Source organism: Anthonomus grandis, chromosome 16 (genome assembly GCF_022605725.1).
Source record: "Anthonomus grandis grandis chromosome 16, icAntGran1.3, whole genome shotgun sequence".
Taxonomy (NCBI): domain Eukaryota; kingdom Metazoa; phylum Arthropoda; class Insecta; order Coleoptera; family Curculionidae; genus Anthonomus; species Anthonomus grandis.
In genome coordinates this window covers 8,108,022-8,124,139 of record NC_065561.1, presented here as the reverse complement: position 1 = coordinate 8,124,139, position 16,118 = coordinate 8,108,022, and the positions used below count along the sequence as shown (strand labels likewise).

Sequence of the window (16,118 nt, the reverse complement as noted above, 5' to 3'; positions counted from 1 at the left end):
ATTTCTAGTAAGTAGTTGGAATCATCCCTATTAAATATTATATACCTCTCTCTCTTTTAAATACAATTTCGAATTTCAAAAAATTCAAAACATACTTTATTCATAAATACATGGTACCTACTTGTTGACATGGTACTTCTATGATATAAAATAGGCACATTAATCGACATATTACTAACACATAATTTAAAAACAATACACAATAGTGGGTTCAACATACTAGTATAAACACAAAATGTATTTTCAATTTCAAAGCAAGACGACTTAAAAATTTTTTAGAGTAACATCACAAATTCTAACCTTTACATCTTTACTAAAAACTAATTATATACGATTGGCCTGTTCCTAACTATCTTAAAAAAATTCTAATGCTATAAAAATACTTGCTTTTAAGAAGTTTCGTTAAGAACTTTTTAAAGCGAGGAGAACTTCTAGAGACTTTTATGACATTTGGAAAATGATTAAAAATTTTTATGCTCAAGTAAATAAGAGAATTCTTAGTTCACTTTTCGGGATGGGCATTGGAATATTGTATTCTTTTCTGATATTATAACGTTTTAAGGAGCCATTATTTTGAAGATACAATTTATATTTTTTATATATTAGGCAAGCAGACTCAACAATAAACAAGCAACACAAGGAAAGTATCTTTAAATAGGGGTCTGCATGTCCTGTGGAGATTTATGACACATATATTTAATGGCTCGTTTTTTAAAAACAAACATCGAGTCAAAAAGCCGTTTACTAATGCAACTCCAAAATGTTATTCTATACTGTAGGTATTTTTGTATGAAAGTAAGTTTCAACTTTCGACAAAAAAAAATAGACCGTTTTTGCAGATATCAATCTCAGTTCATTTAAAACCACTCTAACAGCATAACATCGTCTAGCCAGTTTTTGCCTCCTGACATATCTCCATAAAACTTACGTTTATGATCGATAACAATTCGAAGAAATCTGTTAAAATTATTCACTTCCAATTCTTTCTTGTGAATCATGAACTGCTCTGAACATAAAAACTTAACAATTTAGTCTTATCTATGTTTAAAGACAACAAATTAGCATCAAATCACTGTTTAATCATTAATAAATCTTTAGAAATTGTTTTTGTTAATGTGCTTTTATTATTGTCTGCCCATAAGATAGTGGTGTCATCTGCAAAAATAGTGAAGAATCCTCTTATCTGGAGAAACGCCAGGTCATTTATATACAATAGAAATAAAATAGGACCGAGAAACGAACCCTGCTTACTACACAAAGTTCAGACAAACTGCCATTTGGCCAAACAAACTTTTTTCTGTCTAACAAAACAAAATTTTAACCATTCTAGAGCAACTCCCCTAAACCCATATCTAGAAAGCTTATCGAGCAATTTCCATGGTTGACACAGTCAAAGTGTTTAGAGAAGTCGCAGAATACCGCTGCAGCAAAGTGACCTTCTTCAAGCTCAAATATAATCTCTCCAGGAATGAAAACATTACTCGACATTCATTTAATATGTTATTTTTTTTATTAGGAAAGCTACCATTCGTACTATAACCAGTTTCTCAATAACTTTAAAGGCTTTTTAGGCTTTATTTTTATCTTTTTCATGAATGAATTTCATCATGAAAACAATTATTGAAAATACTTAAAACACTAAAGACCATAAACATAATATATTGATTTAAAATTTTCTTAAAGTAAAAAAAAGAAAAAGAGAAAATGGCTCTCATAGACATGAAGAGACAGTATTTTTAAGAGTTCGGATTGATTTTTGTAGATAAAATAGATAATTTTCTGTGAGGTTTATAATTAGATTTTTTTAAAGATTTTCTAATAAGATTTTGAGATTCCCATATTAGGTTGTTATAAATCAAAGTCTTAATTAATATACGCACACTGATTAATTTTGCCTAAAGGAGCCATCGTCTCACAAACTAAACACATTTACATATATCTATCTATTTGTGATTATGATATCCAAGAAAAATTTTTAACAACTACCAAATTGCAATACGGCAAACACGAACCTGTGCAAAAACTCTCCCACACGACTCGGATGATCGGCCGATTAATAATGAGAAGCGACGGACGAAATTATTTTCGCGCATACTGGAGAGAATCGCCATCTATTTTTCACGCATATTTGCGGTCACGCTTTAGCCCATAAGGTTGCGTATCTTCCCAAATATTCAATCAACGATAATAGGATATACCCGAAAATATATGGAATAAAAATAGGGAGATGTTGCTGGAGCAGTAAAAAAACGATAACGAAATTATAGCATACAGTCTAGAATATTAAAAAACTTTTGTCCCTCTTATTTTCTTTATTAGGTAAGCAAAAAAACATTTTGGCTTTAGAATAGAACTACAATTTAAGATTTAAAATTCAAACAATAAAAAGCGAACAAAAAAAACTTTGTTTGGCGATATTCCGATATTACACATCTCACAACACGGCATTCCAACTACGTGCGAGTAATCACTCAATCATCTAGTTTATTTAAAGGTTAAAGTTCGTGAAATTTTAAATATTTTATATAAATACAAAACAAATAACAAAAACAAGTAATATGTTTTAAATAAACGTTTTTGTGATAGAATTTTAGCTAATTTTATTATGCTCTGTAAGTTTACTTCATAATTTTAAATATCACAAAGGCCTTTCTGCCTCCCAGACGAAATTTAACACCCATCAAAATATCAAAACAAAATTTAAGCCCCTTGCAAATACTATTACAAATGGGGTTTCCCAAACACCGATCGTAAGGCTTTCCTTTATTCACCAAAATTTGTTAATCTTATAATATATGAAAATATTATAATAAGCAGAAACTTAAACAAAACCTTACCTGCACTTAATGCTCTTCACTTCTCAATAATAATTAAACGTAAGTTTAAAATTTATTAATCACGTTACTGTTTTACCGGACTGTTTAATTTTTGCACCTGCGATCATTACAAAACACATGTTTTTAAAAACAAAAACCTAACCTTCAAATCAGATACGGCGTCGTCTTAGGCAGATCGCTGTCGAAGATGCTGAAAATGTTTGGGTGATTTGTCGTATATGCACGCACACATGCAGATACGGCAATTTCTTTTAAAAATCGTGGTTTACGCCAAATTCATTAACGGAAACTAAAATTAGTGCATATACGGCAAATAAGATTACAATATTATTCTACTTTAATGTTCAGATGCGGCTTTTTGGCCAACGCCAAAAGTTGCAAAAGGGATGATAAATGGCGAAAGTGCCGTAAACGAAAAAATGTTGGTTACGGCGTTTTCATTAAGCAAGGCAGTGCAGTGCTGTCGTGATCTAGCAGAAGTTGGTTAAACAGTCATTTGTTTATAATAATAATAAGTTCTTGTTGACGACAAATTTCAATTAGTAGTCTAATGTGTAAAAAAAATCAATGAAATCGAGCAATTATTTTTTGAGATATAATTTTTTTCCTAATTCCAATTAAAAAATAAACGGTATAAATATATTTGTTAATTCTTATTCGAATCCCTTTTGGCAAAACCTCAGTCGTATGAAAATTATATTAAATTTCTTGGTTTTTAGGGGCGCAAGAGGTTAGAATATTTAATTGATAATTACTTCCAATTAGATATTCTATGACATGCTTTTTTTATAAAAAAGTGTGATGTTTGTCAGTATTATAAGTGGTTTTATTATATTTTCTAGTCTATTTTTGCTTAAAAAATGTGATCATTAGTAACAAGCTACTAGTACGAATTAAGTACCAATCTTATTTAAATTAAATTTTATAACAAAAGGATGGTTTAGTCGGCATATTCCGTGCGTCAGAAAGCGGACAAAATAAGGATGATATTTACTTGCCGACACGTGTTTTTGGTTATTGGCTTCTTTAGGGCAAGGCAACCAGAAAAGGGAAAAAATAGGAAGAAATACAAAATTCTTTTTTAAACTTATATTTTCCTAAAGAAAAAAATTAAATCTTAGCGAGGGAACAAAAAAAATGTGAACAACTTTTCATAAAGTGGGAATTTACCGGTAGAATATTATTTATGGAATAATATTCTACCTAGAGGGAATGAATCTCTAAAAACCAAGATGATATTTTATTTACTGTTTTATCCCGATCATTACACAAAAACCTAATAGAATTGGCTATATTTTATTTGACAATATAATAAATAAAAATATATAATATTTATGGTAAATCGGTTTGTAAATAGATCCCAATAATTGTATTTATGTAACATACTAATAAAATTTATTCAAATAGTTTTAAAGAAAAAGAATATATTATTAGAATCGATAATATAATATACATTCCAATATTCACTCTTGCTGCGAGGCCTACTGTTAAAAACCAAAGTTTTATTATGTAGGATATTGCATTCATGATTTGTAGAGTATTAATAATGGTGTAGAAATGTATAGCGTTATGCTAATATTGTAAATATCCATTTTATTGTAAATATAAATTAAATACATGAATATTTATCAGTAACGTTTTTTAATTATTTAACCTTCGGTCAAATATTTTGATTTTCATAAGGCAAGCTGCTTTTGATCCGCGTGGCCAGTTTTAACCTTTAGTCATAACCATGAGTCATTGAGCGAATAAAACAAATATTTTAATGTATTTTTTTTTAATAAATAATATTATGATAATTCTAATCATAAATGAGTGAAAATATCATGAACTATGGGTGACCCGGGATAAAAAGGAACATCCTATACCTTTTGCCTGACTTATGTTATAAAATGCTCATACCTGATTTAGATATTTTTTAGCGGATTAGAATAAAGCCTACGCCAACATATTCGGAAGACATTTCTCGTGTAAAAGGTCCTTGTTCCGATTATGGCACCATTGAAAATGAGGTTCTTTTCTTAAACGGCCCACAGACGATGCAATTTGTTGTACTACAAGTTGTACAATCTTGGTTGGTCCAACCGTTTGAACGATAATTGCAACGTGTGTGGTATTGTAGTTCAACCAATCGTACGACGCGGTTGAATCGTACGGAAGTATAGCATGTTTAAAAATCTGTCGTACAACTCGGTTGGATATACGATAAGTTTGATCGTGTGTTTTCATTTAAAAATTGTCAATATTTTGAAATATTGTGTAGCGATATTGTCCTATAAAATCATGGAAAACAATAGGCATTTTTGGACGGAATTTATAGAAATTTATCAAGAGCATTCTTGTTTATGGGATGTCAGATCTAATGATTATTCTAACAAACATAAACGTAACGCAAGTTATGAAATTCTCTTAAGAAAATTAAAAGAAATAAACCCAACAGCAACGATGGAACTTTTAAAGAAGAAAATTAATAATAATTATGAGAACAGCTTTCCGAAGAGAGTTGAAAAAGGTAAGTTATAAGTAGTTATTATCTTCGAAATTAGGAATCGGGCAAAGTTTTAGATATATACTACGTGACTTTAAAAATAGAACACCTCTATTTTTTCCATAGGAGCCAATACAAAAATGCTTTGTTTAAAATTAGCTATATCTCTTTTAATAATTGAGGTAGGTATCAAGAGAATTAAAAAAAGAAAATATCAAGGAAAGTTTAAGCTATAACTTCACTATAAGAGATTTTGCTGTATCCCCTGTGGGGATACAGTGTTAACAGCAAAGTCGCTTTCTTATAGTGAAGTTGTAGCTTAAACTTTCCTTGATATTTTCCTTTTTTAATAATATATAATATTTTCAATGTCATGTAGCATAACTTTCAATAATAGTCATTTATATTACTAGCGCTGTAAGAGTTTATTATTTAGTAACCTTACCACTCATACGAGTGCTGTAATGAAGGCTTACCACACATAACACATGTAATATGAAAATTTTATTAACGACTTTAACAACTTTAGGTATTATCTACTCATGTTGGCATCGTTGAGTGATGCGATAAACTGAATCCATTACAATACTATAGTGCGGCATAAGACTCAGTTCATAACTCAAAGAAACCAAAATGAGTATCATGATAGGCTCTTATCTAAATGTTCCTAGATAAAAGAGGCATTGATTCAAGGTACAAGATTCCAAAGGAACAGATGATTTATATGAACCGACACTTTGGTACTATGATTTGCTACTGTTTACATCACAATCAGAAAGCGGCAGAAAAGGAAGAGCGATTGACGAAGATGAAGTATCGGAACGTAATAACAGAGTAAGTAGATTCCAACTTCAGTTTATTTTAGGATAAGAATAACAACTATTCATATAAATAATAAAAATTACATATTACGATGTTACCTATGAAATCATTTTTTCTTGGAATGTAGTTTTTCCATTAGTATTGAAAAAGTTTTTATAAGAATCTTACTTTTTTTGAGGCATTACTTGAATTTTTTGCTGCAATTTTTTCCAGATTTAGTAAATTAGTAGTTTGTCTCTATTCCCCCAGCACAACCGCGCCACTGATTGTGTCTTCAAAATCTACAGTTGCTTCTGTTATGTAGCTTTTCTTCGATAACCTCCTCAAAAAGTTGTGAAGTGCACAGCACGCAAGGACGATATCATCTACTGTTTCAACACTTGTAGCAATAGGTTGTAAAAAAACTCTAAAACGTGATGCTAGGATGCCAAACACGTTTTCGACAACTCGGCGGGCTCTGCAAAGGCGATAGTTGAACATTTTTTCAGCATGAGTTATTCCTCTCTGCGGGTATGGCTTCAATAAATTCTTCATTAGCGGAAATGCTTCATCTCCAATAAAAACATAAGTCATTACTGCCAGAAAGTTTAGTTTCTTTCGGTATATTTAACTTGTTTGACATTAAACGTTTGTAAATTCCTGTTTGACTCCATATTCCTCCATCTGATACCCGTCCATTGGTACCCGTGTGAACATATAAAAACTCGCAATTTGCATTGACAATTGCAAATAACACAACGCTAAAAGTACCTTTGTAGTTAAAATAAAATGATCCACTTTTGGCTGGTTTTTTAATAGTGATATGCTTTCCGTCCATCGCTCCCAAGCAGTTGTCGAATTGCCACATCTGTTTAAAATCATCTGCAACTTGTTGCCACTCTTGTTCATGCGATGGGACCTGAAATACATATACAAATTTGCATGACCTTATATTTTGGATTTCCTTTTTTTTTAGATAGATGCTGATGATAATAGTGAATATGAAATACGATTTTCATCATCGCCGCCTTTATACTCTCCTCCTGATTTGGGAAGTCAAGGAACTTCGTCAGAGAAGAAGACTACCTCAACACCACTATCTAGTACAACTTTATCCTGCAGAATCATTGCCAAATATCAAAAGAGAACAATTTCTAAGACGATTACTGAAAGTGAACTAAAAAAACAGCGTTTGATGGATTTAGCTCATACTGCGTTGATTAGAGATACAAATAATGATGAAAATGTGAATGATTATGCAATTGCAGGTAAACGAATAGGGTACCAATTACAAGGAGTGAATGAACGTCAATGAATTATTGCTGAAAAACTAATATCAGATGTGATGTTTTATGCGAGAATGGGAAAACTCGCAGAAGATGCTGTTGTTTATTGCAGTAACCCGACTACACAAAACACTTCATATTCTTCCACACAATTTAACAATACAAACTCACGTCCATATATAGCACAACATTCTCAAAGTGTTACTACAACCCCACAGGAATACACCTATCATACACTTCAGGTCCAAAATCCTACGTTTACCAAACATTCTAATACAACGTCAGATATCAGAAACTATATTAATCATTTCGAACCCAGTGACTACAATGAATGATTCTTTATTTTTATGCAAATGTTTTTTTTTTTTGTTTCATGTAAATTTGGTTTTCAGAAAAACATGTAGTACAAAGTTGAATATTTTTCCTTTTTGAATATTTTGATATAATGTTATTTGAGTTTAATATAAAAATAAATGCTCTGTTTCCAACTTTGTCATGGCTTTACCTACCTTCAAGTATTCTCTTTTTAGTGATTCATAAATAGCTCGGCAGGTTTCACGAACGATTTGACCTATGGACTGAGGTGATATAGCTGTACTGAATTTAAGGTCTTCATAGGAATTTCCAGTAGCCAAATATCTCAAAGTAACAGTTAATCTTTCTTCCGCACTAATTGCATCTCTCATTACTGTATTTTGTTTCATAATTGCTGGCCGTACTAACTCTAATAATATATTCTAGTTGCAATCCTATAGGTTTGAAATCTTGAGTTTAGTTGTGGGATGGGATCGAAGGAATAAAAACAAACGTCACTTTATGTACTGGCCAACGTTTCGCAATAATTTTATTGCTTCATCAGGGCCCTAAGGTAACAAAAAAGACATAATAAAAAAGGATTATTATATATAAACAAAATTTAACTTTTTGGGGTTATGTTGATACCACCAAAAAAGAAAAAAACAGAAAAACAAAAAAAAAACAACAAAATCTTAGATTTGAAATAAAAAAAATTACACAACAAAAAAAAAATGATAAAATTGCTTACATAACAGTGTGATTTTGCTTGGCATAAAAAATCATGTTTACAGGACACACAGGTAACATAGAATATATAAAAAATATTGTTTTTTTTAACAAAAACGGTTTAAATTGATGGGTTGTATCACAGACAGTTGCTTTAAAATTGATTCTACGGTGTACAATAATAATTTAGCATCTAGCCAGAAAAACTGGGTATGCGAGAACACAATAGACGCATTCTTTTTAGTGATAAGAACCAAAACAGTCCCAAAAGTTTACATTTTGATTTGATCTATTAGATTAAAATAAGAGGAACTTAGATTGTCTATATCCGTTCTTTTATTTACCGCATTATTATGTTTTTTTATGTTTATCATTTCGGCTAGAAGTCTCTTTTTAAAAAGCTGCTGTTGGCCCATAATTGTAGTCTTGCCAAAATTAAAATTGTGTCCTGTATTCATTTTGTGCTCAGCTAAAGCAGTAGGGTTTTTTTTAAGGGCTAAATTCCTACAATCATACTCATGTTCGTATAGGCGCTGCCTCAAATATCTACCCGTCTGCCAATGTAACACACATCACACCCAGAGCAAGGTATTTTATAAATAATGTTAGAATGTAAATCAAAGGCGTCTTTAGTTTTAAGCTTCGTAAAGAAATGTTTTCTTACCGAGTTTTCACTTCTTTCTGAGATTTTAATAACATCAGATTTTGATTGTATGGTCTTTTTAATTTTATGAGAAAGTGTGTTAATGTAAGGAATCTTGAAATAAGCCAATTGATTATTTTCATTGTTTCGTGTAATATTTTGAGTAATGTTCTCGGTGTCGTTAATTATTTTTTTAATAATTGATAGGGGGTAGTTGTTTTTCTTTAAAATTGTCTGAACATAATGAAGGTTTTTTTTATGATATTCTGGACTAGAAAGTCTCAAGCACCGATGTTTTAGGTTTTTTATTACATTTATTTTGTGTGTCATAGGATGTTCTGAAAAATAATTTAAAATGCGTTCTGAAAAAGTTGGTTTTTGATACCAATCTGTTTTTATGGTACCATCTGTGGATCTTATGGCTTTAACATCCAAAAATTGAAGACTACAGTTAATTTCTTGTTCGATAGTGAATTGTAAACGTGGATGGAAACTATTGAAGACTGATAGAATTTCGTTTTCTTTTTTATTTGGAATTGCCGTGACTATGTCATCAACGTACCTACAGAAAAAAGGTACATTAAAAGATAGTTCAGAAATACACTGATCTTGTAGTTGTGCCATTACAATGTCTGAGCATATTGGGGACATGCAGTTTCCCATTCCTAGGCCAAAAATTTGGGTATAGAAATTTTCACCATGTTGGAAATAATTATTCTCAATACAAAAATTAAAAAGAAAAACAACTGTTTCAAGGTCTAGCGATGTATTAGGCCGGATAAGATGCCACTTTTGGGTGATTATATCAGTTACTAGGTCCACCGGTATATTAGTAAATAAAGAAACAACATCCAACGATACAAGAATATAACCTTCAGGGACTGTTTGCTCTTTAATGTAATTAGCGAAATTAAAAGAATTTTTCACATATCGTTCATATTTTATAAAAAAATGTTGTAAAATGTTGGACAAAAGTTTTCTTTACAATTTAACAAAACTAATTTTAGGTAGTCATATACTACCGTATGTTTCTATGAAACTGGTATTTAGGCATTGATTTTGTTTTTTAATGTATTATTGTCATGCCGGCCGGATGTTTCTGTGTATCCCGAATGATGATCTATTGTTAAAAAAAATGGTTCTCATAAATGGGAATTCAAAAACTGCAAGTCCGCAGAAGTCAAAAGAGTGTCCATGGGTCCAAGCCACTTTTCTCTCAATCTTACCGCAGAAAAAAATACGTTTAAACCTGTCACCCGAAAAACAACAAGTGCTAGTAATCGTTCTGGGGAAACAATGACAGTGTTTCGACTGTTAAGAGTTAAATTACTAGTCTATTAACAAAATCTGACGCTTCAAGCAAAGAACTTATCAGTGTAATTTTGCAAATGTTTTATACTATGCTGGATCAAAATAAGCACATCCGAGAGATGAATTCCGAGTGGCTAAAAGCTTAAAAGATGACCGAGTTTTAACCCTGGAAAAGGAAGTAGCAGATTTAAGAAATTTGGTCCAATCGAATGACAACAGAAGAAACATTTTGCCGGCAGCCGAATCTCCTCAATCTAATCCTTGCAGAGAACTACAAGAGCGTAATAAACGCTCCAAGAATATTGTCATTGACAATGTAAAGGAGAGCATGTCTAAGATATTTGCGGAAAAAATATCACACGACAAATCTCAGGTTGCTTACATTTTAAGCACAATCCGGCTAGAGCCTCACCCCGATTACTCAGCTATACGACTTGGGCGTAATGATAACGGTTCTATACCAATGAATGTTAGCTTATATTTAATGAAGCTGCTCTAGCCATGAGCTGCATACGTCAGTACATCCGATACTCCTTCCGACATAATTATTCAGCAGGCCTTAACTGTAGTGCAAAGAATAGGGTCTTCTAATGTATGGTGTGGGTATGATAAAAAATATTATAACTTGTATGTATTATGTAGGCGAATTATAAATTATATATTTTGGCTATATTTTTTTGTAAAGAGCTATAGTATGGCTCCATTGTCTTAAAAAAAGAATTATATTTATTTTTTAGAGTAAAAAGAGGTAAAATATAGGTACTTACATTTATTTGAGTAGATAAGGATTTAATTGCACAAACATGCACAATACAGGTGCGTTGTACCTAGGTGCATTTGCAGTAAAAATTGTAGAAATAGTGTTAAAATATTTATATAATATTTTGTTATTATGTACAGGGTGGCCAAATAAGAATGCGAGGTACTGTATCTGGGAAACTATTCATCGTAGAAGCTTGCGATAAAAAAATTTATTACTAAAATGGCCAAGAGAATGACCTGGAAAATATTTTCAAGTTTCTAAAATGTCCGCTAGGGGGCGCAACTGCAATCTTGAATCTAGAAAACTGATGTTTCTGTAAATTTTACTGAATTAACCTAACAAAAAAATAGCTGATTATTAAAGTAGAGACTAATCCGAACCTTTTTTATTTGAATAGTTTTGCTGTATCTCTAAAAATAAAGTGGTGGGGGGTGTTCAAAAGTTGGCTTAAAACACACCCTGTATACTAAAAACGCCTTAGCCGATTTTATCAAACTTGGGCTAGTTGAAAAGAGCTATTATTAAGCTACGAATATTATTATATTTCATGTTTTTTTAGTTTTACATCTCGCCGCTAGAGGGCTTTTTTCGGCTTTCTGACACAAATGACTAATTTTCTCAAAAAACTTAAATGCAATGGTATAAATTTTTTTATACAAAAAAATAGCTTAATGACGCCTAAATATGTTTGCGAAAACCGCATCTTAATATCTTCATCCTAACCTAAAATTTAGGCCAAAGAAAATTTTATATGGAAATCCCTTAATATTTATAAAAACTACAAAATAATTTATTTCGAATTTCTTTTATAATGTAAGTTGTGGCCCTATGAAGGACCGATTTTAAAAAGAAAGGGTTTTAATGCCCCCGTAAATGCTCGAAATGCTGACCATCACGCTCTATGCATTGCTGAAGCCTCTCATGGGTAGATAGAACTGCAGCTTCAATTTCGGCTCTCGGTATGGTATGTATTGCATTACGAATGCGGTTTTTCATATCTTCTCTAGTCGTAGGCTGAGTCTGAAATACAATGTCCTTTAACCGCCCCCATAAATAGAAATCAAGACAGGTTAAGTCTGGGGATCGCGGAGGCCATGGAAACAGGCTTCCTCTTCCAATCCACCGCTGTTGAAAAATGTTAATAATATGCTCTCGCACATTCCTAGCAAAATGTGCTGGACAACCATCTAACTGCAAAAACAAATTTTGCCGGACTTCCAGTGGCACATCTTCCAGCAACAACGGTAATTGATTTACCAAAAAGTCGAAAAAAACATTGCCATTTAGAGATTGCTAAAAAAAATATGGTCCAATAATGTTGCCTCCAAGTATACCACACCACACATTTAAACTCCAGCGCCCTTGGTGCTGAACTTCACGCAACCAAAGCGGATTTTCTGCAGACCAATAATGCATGTTATGCAGGTTGACTCTACCGTCACTATTAAATGTGGCTTCATCGGTCCAAAGAATTTTAAATAAAAAATCTCTGTCCTCGCGTATCATGCCTAATATCCAATGGCAATAGTCCAACCTACGGTCAAAGTCTGCATCTTCCAATGCCTGATGTAAATTAACATGATATGGGTGCATTCTATAAATATATTAAAAAAAAAGCTGAACCGTAATAAATCCATATATGGCGATGGCTATTTTAGAATTTACCTATTGTCCTTCAAAATATTTTGAATCGTTGTTCTTGATATGCCTAATTCAAGGGATAATGCTCTTGTGCTAACATGAGGATTTCCTTCAATATATCCCAGTACGCTGTTAATATTGTCCACATTTCTTCTAATTCTTGGCCGTTGAAACCTAGGCCGAAAACTACCATTGGCTCGTAAGTTCGCCACTAATCGGGGAAAAAATCTATTATCGCAAGGACCTCGATTTGGATATCGAGCAGCATAAACTCTTTTTGCTACTGCAGCATTTTGAAGACATTCAAAATAAACCGCAAGCATATCAACAGCTTCATCGTTCGTAAAACGCATTTTGCAAAAACAAAAAATGCTCAAGTAACGTAAAACTTTTGACAACTTACTATTGACAATTTAAGGAATTTTTAGAATTTGAGTAGATATTTGTTTTGTTGCATTCCATGGCCTGCTTTCTAATAATTATTTTTTTCGTATTATATCCATAGTGAATATATAACATAAAATAGGTCTGATTTTTGATATAAGCATTATTAATACTTACCTTTTAGTGATATTAGGTAATATTTTCGAAAATGGTAAATTTTGTTTTCAAAAGTAGTGAATTTTAAAAAATTCCAAAATAATTAGTATAAAAAAATTAAAATTTAAGGGTATAAAATATTCTTTGGCCTATATTTTAGGTTAGGAACAAGATATCGAGTTGCGGTTTTCGCAAGATTATTTAGACATCATTTAGCTATTTTTCTATGAAAAAAAAATCATATCAACGCGTTTAAGTTTTTTGAGAAAATTAGTCATTTGTGTCAGAAAGCCGAAAAAAGCCCTCTAGCGGCGAGATGTAAAACTAAAAAAACATGAAATATAATAATATTCGTAGCTTAATAATAGCTCTTTTCAACTAGCCCAGGTTTGATAAAATCGGCTAAGGCGTTTTTAGTATACAGGGTGTGTTTTAAGCCAACTTTTGAACACCTCCCACCACTTTATTTTTAGAGATACAGCAAAACTATTCAAATAAAAAAGGTTCGGATTAGTCTCTACTTTAATAATCAGCTTTTTTTTGTTAGGTTAATTCAGCAAAATTTACAGAAACATCAGTTTTCTAGATTCAAGATTGCAGTTGCGCCCCCTATCGGACATTTTAGAAACTTCAAAATATTTTCCAGGTCATTCTCTTGGCCATTTTAGTAATAAATTTTTTTATCGCAAGCTTCTACGATGAATAGTTTCCCAGATACAGTACCTCGCATTCTTATTTGGCCACCCTGTACAGGGTGAGTTTTTCAAAGCGCGGAGTAGTATTATGCATTGATGATAGTATTTATCGATGACGTGCTCCTGGACTATTATTTGGTTAAGCATTCTTCACATTTTAAAAATATTTTGGACTATACAGAGTGCTCCGAAAAAGCAGGGCACTACAAAAGTTAATTTTTTTAAATGGAACACCCTGTATTGCAAAACATTTTTGAATTCTTTGCGTAATTACCAATCTTTTTTAATAATGGTTTAATATGCCAAAAACTAATAGTTTAGGAGATAAATCAAATTTTGTTAAAAATTTAGAATTTGCACGCATCTCTTTAATATTAAAATTTAGCACCTAAATTTTGAATACAGACTTAATTTTTATCATCAGAAGTAAAATAAAGTTACTTTGATATGCGTGCTATGTAAAATTATTCATTTTGTTATACAGGGTGTTTTTTTTGAAAGGCCAAACTTGCCCAACTTTAAATATAAAAATCTCTCTTATTTTAAATGAAACACACTGTATATTTTCATGTCATCTAATAGCTTACTTAAGAGCCTATAAATTTTATTAATAATATTCTATCCCTATCTCTAATAGTTTTTGAAATATACTTATATTTCTTCATTTCGTGGTTTTTTTTTCTTATAAAATGAAACAAATTTATGGACGTTTCTTTTTATTAAATTCACTTATTTTTATATAATAAAAGTTAATTTCTGTTCAACAAATGTTCAAAGATATGTCCTCCTTGTTCGATACAAATATTAATTCTTTTAATTATATTTTGTCGAACATGGTATAACATTCCTGGTGTTACGGTTTGACAGGCATCCCTAATTCTAATAATCATATCCTCCCTTGTAGTTGGTTTTGTTGCATGGACTTTATCTTTGAGATAACCCCACAGAAAGAAATCTAGCGGCGTAAGATCGCAAGACCTTGGCGGCCATGCAACAAATCCTCCGCGACCAATCCATCTTTGAGGATATTCTTGATCCAAATATTCCCTTACTGCACGATGAAAATGGGGAGGCGCACCATCTTGTTGAAACCACATACTTTGCCGTTCCTGGAGATTGACTTCTTCTAATAATTCAGGCAATTGCTGCTGTAAAAATACTTGATATGAATGCCCATTCAAAGGTTCATTAAAAAAATATGGTCCAATTATACGGTTATTATGGATGCCGCACCATACATTAAGGGACCAATGATTCTGGTGCTGAACCTCACGTACCCAATGAGGGTTCTCTGTTGCATAATAGTGCATATTATGCCTATTGACAGCACCATTGCTTTTAAATGTCGCCTCGTCGGAATACATAATATAGTTAACAAAATTTGGATTAATTTTAATTTTGCGAAGTAACCATTCACAAAAAGTTACACGTAGCTGAAAATCTTGATTGTGAAGTTCTTGATGCAACTTAATGTGATATGGGTGGTATTTATATTTCCGTGTTGTCCGGTTTACCGTTGTCTGCGAAACATCAGAAAGTAAGGCTAACCTACGGCTACCAATGTGGGGATCCTCCTCAATTTGCAAAAGAATTTCAAGTTCTTTACCTTCATTTGCCACCCTATTAGCAACATTACGTTTTGGCAGATCCACGCTACCAGTCGTCATAAATCGGTCCATAACAACGCGAAAACTGCGGGAATCGGGTGTGCGCCGTTGAGGATATTTTTCTCTATATAGCCTTTGAGCTAGCAGACAATTTTTATTTGCTTCACCCAAAACAAAAATCATATCAATAAATTCATTTCTTGAATAATTCATTTTTAATATTGAAAACAAATATTTAAAAAACACCTTAAAACAAATCTAACTATTAATCTCTAATTAACTAATGTAACTGTCTTTTTGTTATTGAGATTTTTTTCATTTGTTTCCACGGCGCCTTGATGGATACATAAAAAATACGAGGTGCTTCAAAACTTGTCGGCATTGTCAGTTTTTACAGGAGAAAAACAGAAAAATCCATGATATCTCAAAAACTGTTAGATATAGAGATAGGACATTATTAATAAAATTTATAGGCTCTTAAGT

At 31.9% G+C, this 16,118-nt stretch overlaps 1 long non-coding RNA gene across 1 annotated transcript; it reads right to left on the bottom strand.

The window, feature by feature from the left end:
• Nucleotides 1-6,261: 6,261 nt before the first annotated feature.
• LOC126745501 (uncharacterized) lies at nt 6,262-9,483 on the bottom strand. Its single transcript, XR_007663578.1, has 3 exons — nt 9,100-9,483; nt 7,922-8,275; nt 6,262-7,045 (listed from the first exon to the last, which is right to left on the bottom strand). It is a non-coding gene; the product is annotated as an uncharacterized LOC126745501 (long non-coding RNA).
• Nucleotides 9,484-16,118: the final 6,635 nt, after the last annotated feature.